Consider the following 8,703-nt stretch of genomic DNA (forward strand, 5'->3'; position numbering starts at 1 on the left):
AGGGCCTGCAGAGAGAGGAGAGGAAAGTATATTTAAAGAATAATAGAAGGACAAGCCATCAAAAATTATAAAACAAGATAATTTACAAATTCTTTGAAAATAAGAAAATAAACAGTTGTAAGAAGAGTGATCACCAGTGTCAAATAATATGTAAAGGGCACTTATATTTATTTTACTGGCTGATTCAGGATAGAATTCAGTAAAATAATGCTATTTATCACACATCTTCAAACACATAGAAGTCTTAGAATGCACGTAGAAGTAAATGAAGTCTTTTTGTGGTTTATTGCAACCAATATCAATAATATTTATGTGCTGGTCACTTTGATAGGTATTGGTCATACAAAGACAAAGAAGATCCTATCTTGCTTTTGAGGGATGGATATTTAATAGGAGAGATAGATATATGAATAAGCAAATCCAATAAATTATATAGGTGAGCTAATACATCTATGTATGTCCTACAGTAGGATATTTCAGAAATAGAATTTAGATCTGTGATTTCCACTATGTGTGGACGCCTGTAGGTAAATGAGTAAAAAACCTTTACCTTCATTAATAAAACGTCGCCTGTGTCTCTTGGTGTTGCACATGTCTGTTGGTCATTTTGCCTCATTCACTAAACTTTAACCTTTTAAAAAACCTGAAGCTAACCAGGAAGGGAATTCCTACTGAGCCAGATCAAGATAAGTTTTATCAAAAATGTATCTTGACCTGAATCTTGAAACATATATAGCCATTTGCCCTGTGAGTGTGGAAAATGGTAGATCTTTCTGACACAATGTAGTTTGATCAAAAGTTCAGAGATATCAATAACGACATTTCTATGGTCTGAAAATATACAGTATAGCTAGGGTGAGTATAGGCAAAAGGGACAAAAGGAACATATCAAATTTCTTTACATAAATGGAATCTGACCCAGGAGACCTTTGCAGTGGTGTGATTATGTAGGAATTCAGAATTCTGCTAGAAATTCTTTATCAGTCCCTAAGGTTAAGTAGTCACCTTGAAGTTGACCATGAACACATATTAGTAGAAAGTTATAGCTACCCAAGGTTCAGACTAACCACATATGATGATTTGAATATTTCCTCTAGAATTGTTTCAGTATAAATTAGAGAACTACATTAATAAAATTGCTTTAGTTCCTTTTAGGGGCAGAGAGCTAGACTAAATTTTTTTTTTAATTTAATCTACCTTAAAGATACTATGATTTCTTCAGTTGCATCTAATTATAAGATTAATGTTTTTAAAACTAAATGAAAACAAATATTTTACTTTAAGAACAGTTCCGGATTTTGATTCTTATACATGATAAGGCATGTTCTTGAATATTTTCCTGAAAACATGTAAAAGTACTCCTAAAAGTAAATTAATGCTAGGTGAAAACCACCTGAGTGAAAACTTATAAAGTATTACTGAGGAAAACCCAACCTACTTAAAAATATAATAAATGCATTCATATATTTTAAAAATAAGATGTTCCCTATTTTAATAGAATTAGGAGACTCTATCTTCTAGCCAAATTACCTTCTGTTATAGAGACTTAAATTTTTTCCTTTGCATGAGGTTTTCTTTTGCTTATGGCTTTGTTTTAAGTTAATTCACCATTTGATCACTTGACTGTGAAATCATACAATCTCTGCTGAAATGGGTAATCAACCTGTTTTATTATTCACCAAAGATACTGCTAATGTTCCTAGGTTAATGGTATGCAGTACTTTGTGTTTTATTATTCCACATAAAATTTTTTATAAAGAAAGCTAGCCTAACTATAGAGATATGTTGATATTTAGAATATGTGTATTCTGAGGGGAAAGTTGAACTGTGAACTAAATAATTAGAAAAATAAAAGCTTGAAAATAGCATCTATTTTAATATTTCTTCCAATGTAGAAATTCCTTCTTCTATATGCCAAAAATACTGTGTCTTTTCAGTCCTAAATTCTTCCAGTGATGATAAACCCTCTGTATGTGTATCCACTCATCATTCTGGACAGTGCTGACTTATGCAGGACTTCATTCAAATAAGCCAAAACCTGCCTCCCCATAAATTCCAACCATTGATTTTGTTCTGTAGATACATGCAAAATAAGACTAATCTTGTCCTTAAAGCATCATGGCACAGAGAAAATATGTTTTATTCTAATGAATATTTTTTTTCAAGTTCAACTGTATTTCCCTTCCTGTAAGAAATTGATTTGTTCATAGTTGTATAATTTATCATACCATATTTCCTGAGATAGTTTTTCCCTCCTTTTTCTTTTCTATCAGTTATGTTTTTGCATTTTATCATTTACCATTATACTTGTGTTTTAATTACAAGATTGGTTTAATTTGTGTGTGTATGTGTGAAGTAAAGACAATTAAACACATACACACACATATATACATATATGTATACACATTATCTATCATTTATCTATATATCATCTATACTCACATGCATATCTCAGAATACCTTTGCTAGTGTATAATTTCTCCTCACTGCTTCAATCATCCTACAAGTGACAATTCAAACTGCTCAGAACTTTGGTCACTTACCTGGGGAAAAGTATTTTATGGAAGCCATATTGTAAGAAGGGACAGAGATGATGGTAAGAAGGAAAAGCTTTTGCTATAAATGAATAAGGAATTTTTCATGCTTCGTTAGCTCTGTGTAATGAATTAATTGTTTATATATCCACCTCATCCAAATCTTTTCCCTACCTCCTCCTCAAATTAGCTACATACTTGCAAATAGGAGTGCTGTGCAGAAAAACTGAAAGAACTATTATGAATGTATCTATTGTACTGTTAAAGTGATTACCCAGTCTTGAAACCAAAGAGTCTTTCTACATAAAAAGAGAAGTCAACAGATGGGAATGGTGAGAAAAAACTTAATGGAGGGAGGAGTAATCGTTGATAAACTGAGGCATGTGAGGCCAAGGATGGATGAGTTTTTTTATGTGACTGTTATTCTAATGTTGCTTGAGACATTGATCTTTATTAGGAATTTCTAGAAAATAAAAATTAAACAGAGTTAAATATTTCCAAGAAACAGATAAGGAAATTAGTGGACCTACAATAAGACCTTCAATATGGTCTTATCTAGGACTGATTTACTTAAATTATCCTCATTACAGATGTAATATGTTAGTTGATATGGTATGTTTCCCTCTTTCTGTTATAGTATATATCTCTAATTATCAAAGTAAATGTATATTTTTGACCTAGAAAGTTCTTCTGAATTTCATGACATATCTAATTTCCTATTCACAAGCTCTTCCTGGATTTATTCAGCCACAAATATTTAGGAAGGGCCTACTATGAAGGATGCTGCTCCAGGGTGCTGGGGATGCAAAGGTAAACATGATATTATTAATTTTCTATTAAAAAGTTTACCTTCCAATGGAGAAAGTAAGAATATGGAACACCTATCATACAACTAAAATAACTACAAGTTGTAACTAGTGACATATTGAAAATAATGAGACTGAGAGAATAAAAGAGAACTTTATTAGTTTCTCAGGGAAGATCTTCTCAAGAAAGTGATATTTCAGCTGAAGCTGAAGCAAGAGAAAGTACTAATCATAAAAATGGTAAAAACATATTCCAGGAATAATTCTTTATGTATCCAAAGTATTTAATGAAGGGCAATGTGATTTCTAATAAAGAAGAGAGGTTGAGAATGGATAAAATGAGGTTTGTGATAATAGGCAATGGTAAGATCATATAATAAACCATAGCGAGAAGTGTGATTTGATTTTAAATGCAATGACAAGCCACTGAAGGATTTTAGTAGAGAATGATATGACTTGATTGAGATATGAGAAGACTGGTTTTAGTATTCTCTAATGATAGAATAGAGAGGGAACAAATGTGGAAGTTGGGAGAGAGATTATTTTGTGTAATGATATATGCTAAAAGTCCTGGATAAAGTGGGCAGCAGTAGTGAAGAGGAAAAAGTAGAACTTGAATTATACTTTAAAATAGGATCAGGACAGAAACACTATTTTGACATTGTTGATTTATGTAGATTTTTGTCCTAATGAACAAAACCCTGCTTCACTATAACTTTCAACCATTGATTATTTTCTTTGGAGATATGCAAAATAAGGCTTAATCTCTTACCCCACCCCACCATCTGTCATGAAACTTTGTGATACATTTATTTAAATTCTATGATCAAGAAAAAAAAAAATTACTGTTTATTCTGATGAATATGTGATTAGATGGAGTGATGACTTATGGATAATTCAATTACTAGGTTTCTTGCTTGAATGCATAGTGATAATATATAACTTTTGTGGGGGAACATGAAGTAGTAAATGGGTTGAAAAAAATCAAGATTTCTGTTTTATACATGTTATGCTTGCAATTGTTATCTCTGGAAGACATCTCATTGGTGATGACAGGTAGTCATTTAGATATTCAAGTTATGAGCTCCAAGGAAAGGTTTTGGTTAAAAATATGAATTTGTAAGTCATCTACATAAAGATAGTAGTTAAATATTTGGGAAATGATGACATTTCTAGTAAGAGTATGTGGTGGGAGAAAAGAGTTCTTAAGGACAGCCCCCAAGAAAACAAACATTTTCAGACAGAACTAATAAAGGAAATGCAAAACATTATTTATTATAGAAGGAAGTATGACACTAAGTGTGACAAAAATATAAAACTCACTAAGTATGACAAAAATGTAAAACTCTTTTCTGAGCTAAACTCACCCACTACTTCTCCTTCATTGTTTACTTTAATATTAGTTCCTTAGTTCCAAAGTATGTGATATAGATTATATTGTATATCCTGGTTTGAAAACCCTCCTGGGATAGGCTGGCTTTTTGGCAGGTAATTCTTTTAACTTAAATGATGAAGAACATACTGAGATATCATTCCAGCAATCTCTGAACAAAATGAGAATCTTGGACAGTAGGAAAGAAATTTCAGTGATACCTCACTGCCACAAAGCAATTTTAGAAAGAAGAGGAGATACAAGTTATTATTGAAGCAATGGGTTTAAAATGAAGTTATCATATTATCCCATAGTTTTGTTGGCTTATTTCTCCAGTTGTAAAAACCAGGTAAGGCATATGCCATTTAAAAGCAAACAAACAAACAAACAAACAAACAAAAATATAGAAAGCAGATCATTTTCTTCTATTAAGGTATTTTATAGTTTTCTAATAACTCTTTCTTAGGTGTTGATTTCATGATCTAAATTCATATGTGATAGTTTACTATGAAACTAGTCAAACCATCCCAATTACGCTAAAAGATAAAAGAAGGAACTATGAAAATAGGGTTAATATATTTGTTCTTGAGATATTAGTGTATGTTACTGTTATCTAGGAAATTATATGTTTTACCCTATGAAATTTCCCTTACACAAGTTATTCTCCTTTTATAACTATCTAGTTCCTTTATTCTCATAGTTTTTATTTGTATAAAATTGGGTTATTTGAATAAGTGCAGGCATCAAATTAATCTGAAAAACAAATTGATCAGATTTAAATCAGCATTTCTTCTGTAAGTAATAATGAAATAATACCATGTAGCTAAAAGCCAAAGCACTATAATGCAATGTTAATATTAATAATGCACAATGTAAGCAAAGTAAAAGCTTCAAACTACTTTTTTTTAGAATGTAACTTGGAATAGTCTTCAGTGCTGATTAAATACGTGCTTGTTAAAAGTCAAGAATATTGATTGTATACTTGTTTCTTTTTGGATAAAATTTTGACATTGTAAAATTTGAACTATTTTAATAGGTGATGTTTATGATTAAAATTTATTCTGTGAAAATGTATTGTGCAATAAACAGCAATTCATCGATATAGCATTACAGAGTACAAACAAAAAGGTAAGTGTCCTTATTTTAAGATAAGAGAAAATATACTCTAAAACTGTTCAGTAGTTTTCATCCATTTGAAAGGTTTTAAAATTCTACAACATAAGTAGTTTGTATTATAGCAAAAATGGTCTATATTATAATTACTAACTGTTGTTGCTATCGTTGATTTACCTCTGATTTTAGCTATTTATGTGTGGTAGAAGGTGTTGAAACCTAAACTCAACTTTATTTATGTTCTTCTTAAATAAAGAGACGGAGGGAAAGAAACTGCCACAAAGCAAATTTAGGAAGAACAAATAGTAATTATTATTGTAGCCCTGAGTTTAAAATGAAGTGATCGTATTATCCCATAGTTTTGTTACCTCATTTCTCCACTTATGTGTTTCAAAGCCTCTAGCTATTACTCTTCTCCTAATTATTTTCTGGAGAAAATATCTTTCAAAATGGACAATGGAGTATATCCAGGTAAGCAAAAAACAGAGACTATATCTTCAGCAAAAGTACACTAAACATAATAAAGGAAGCATTTTTAGGCAGAAGGACAATGCTTCCAAATAGCAACACACTAAAATTAGAAGAAAAACAGAGCACAGGAAAAGGTGAATATCCAGGTAATCTGAAATAAATATTAATTATTTAAAACAATAACAATAATATCTTATTAATGTGCAAATAAGTATGGAATTAGAATGGATGAGGAGTGAACAAAAGTTAGGAGCATGACAAAGCACTTAAAATGCAATGAGATATAATGTAGAGTAGTGATGAAGGCAATAATTTAAAATTATTAAATTATGGATGCATAGTGTAATCTGTATTGTAATCTCAAAAAGGCTAAATAAAAAGTTCCTAATGGTTAAATAGGATAATTAAAATATCTGATTAATCCAAAATAGGGAGGAGACAAAACTGTTTATATACACACAAACATAATACACACATTAATAAAAAAAAGATTCTTCCAGGAAATATAAACGTGGCCTACAAATAAGTATGAGGAAAGGTAGGCAACACTAAACCCATCATGCAAAAAACTGGATTATTTGATCTCAAATAAAGAGATTAGTCTCTTTGTGCATTATCAATATTAACATTGTATTATGCTGTGTTCATTTTTAGCTACATGGTATTATTTCATTATTACTTAGAGAAGAAATGCAGATTTAAATCTGATCAATTTATTTTTCAGTTTAGTGTCAAGTAAAGAGACTAGCAAATTCTAATTCATTGTATATAAGTAACTTCTAAAAACAAAATAAAACAGACTCTTTTTCTTTTTCCCTCTAAATTTCTTTTATACAATCTTACTAAAATTAGTTAATAAAATTAAATATATTTTTTCATTAGAGGTTGTTTTCAAATTAAATATATGGACTTGACAAAATTGGATTTTACTGTATTTTGTTAAAAGAATTGATTATATTTTACCTTAGATGAATCATGAGTGGAATATAAATTAATATATGTAATCATACACATATCTAATATGTACAATCATATATCAGAAAAAAGAGAAGAAAGAAAAGAGGAAGTTATAAAGAGAAATCAAATATTTGTGAAGATTTTATAATTAGATGGAGTAAGCCAAATTTTAGATTCAGTGGATTTTCAAAATAATAGATTTTACTGAACCACTAAAATATAAAAGAGGATTAATTAAAATTAATTTTAATGTACATAATTGAAGGTATAACTTAGGAATTTCCAATTATTAGTCAAGTATTAAATTTTAACCAAAATATAATGTTTACTTTTTTAAAAAAAATTAAATATACTTATGCTCAAAAATCTTCCTACTATCTCTGGAATGACAGTGTAGGTTTCAGGAAAAGAAAAAGTCTAACATAGAAGGAAATAGGTTGGAGAGTAAAGAACCGCTGAAGATGGTCAAGTGTATATTTTGAAGGTAGCAGTAAATGTTCTTTTTTAGGTAATCTCTTTTACATTTAGTGGAGCATGCCATCTTATCATGTGGTTTATTTGTGTGTGTGCATATTTTTTAATGACCTGGTTAACTAAAAGATTCAGGGAAATTCTAATTATAAATCATTAACATAAAGTGGGAAAGCCAGATGGTGCACTTGTAGAAATAACGAGCTCAGTGATTGGCCTTCACATTTCTTGACTTACAGAAGTTTCTACCATTTAGGCATGTAGTACACTCCTCTTTGCTATCCACAAAAAAATAACTCTTAGAGATCAATAAGTACAAGTTAAAATACCTAGTTAAATTTAGAAAAAGACAAACCTATGGAGAACAAAAAAAGATCAGTGGTTTCAGGGCATTGGGACAGAGGTGGAGAGAAATGAATAAGTAGACCACAGAGAACTGTAAGGGCAGTGAAAATATTCTGTATGATATTATGATAATGAATGTATGTCATTATACATTTGTCCAAATTCATAAAATGTACAACATTGAGAGAACCCTAAGGTAAACTATGGACTTCGGGTGATTATGAAGTGTCAATGTCTATTTATCCTTGATAAAAAGTGTTCTATTCTGGTGGGTGATGTGAAGAATGTAGGCTGTGCATGTGGTGGTGGGGGTAGGGAATACATGAGAAATCTCTGTATCTCCCTCTCAATTTTGCTGTAAACCTAAAACTGCTCTAAAAAAAATAAAGTCAGAAAATGAATGCTTCACAGAAGAAATGAAGAATAAATCTGATCAAATTGGTTAAGAGATATATGAATGTAAATTGAACATTGGAATATAATTTTCAAAAACTATAATACTCAACATTGTAAATAAGAAAATCAATACTATTATACATTAATAATAGAAGTATATTTTAACTTTGCTTTCTTTTACATTTTAACTTTTCTGAATTCTATTTTTACAATTTTTTTGTATGCACTGTAGGGTTGC

The sequence above is a fragment of the Pteropus vampyrus genome, unplaced genomic scaffold, assembly GCF_000151845.1.
Source record: "Pteropus vampyrus isolate Shadow unplaced genomic scaffold, Pvam_2.0 Scaffold58, whole genome shotgun sequence".
Classification (NCBI taxonomy): domain Eukaryota; kingdom Metazoa; phylum Chordata; class Mammalia; order Chiroptera; family Pteropodidae; genus Pteropus; species Pteropus vampyrus.